This window comes from Apaloderma vittatum, unplaced genomic scaffold, assembly GCF_000703405.1.
Source record: "Apaloderma vittatum isolate BGI_N311 unplaced genomic scaffold, ASM70340v1 scaffold26277, whole genome shotgun sequence".
NCBI classification, from domain to species: Eukaryota; Metazoa; Chordata; class Aves; order Trogoniformes; family Trogonidae; genus Apaloderma; species Apaloderma vittatum.
In genome coordinates this window covers 3,829-4,155 of record NW_009728222.1, presented here as the reverse complement: position 1 = coordinate 4,155, position 327 = coordinate 3,829, and positions in this window count along the sequence as shown.

Sequence of the window (327 nt, the reverse complement as noted above, 5' to 3'; positions counted from 1 at the left end):
CACGGTCCTGGTGTCACCTGCGATGCCGCTGGCAGCCCGGCCAGGCTCACTAGGGATATATATTATAATATTATAATTTTTTTGTGTGTGTGTGAGACAGTATTGTGCTTTTGCTTTTTTTTTTATTTCTTTTTTTTTTCCTTTGGTGGAAAAAAGTGAGGCTTTTTTTTTATATACCTGTCTCAACAATCGATATCCTTATTTATTTGTTGTAAATGTTGCTGCTGTGTTTAGTCTCTCATGTGTGTCTGACCATCTAGGCGATGAGATGTAAGGTTTACATGCTCGTACACTATTGCGGGGTCCTGGGAGCCTGCTATAACAAAG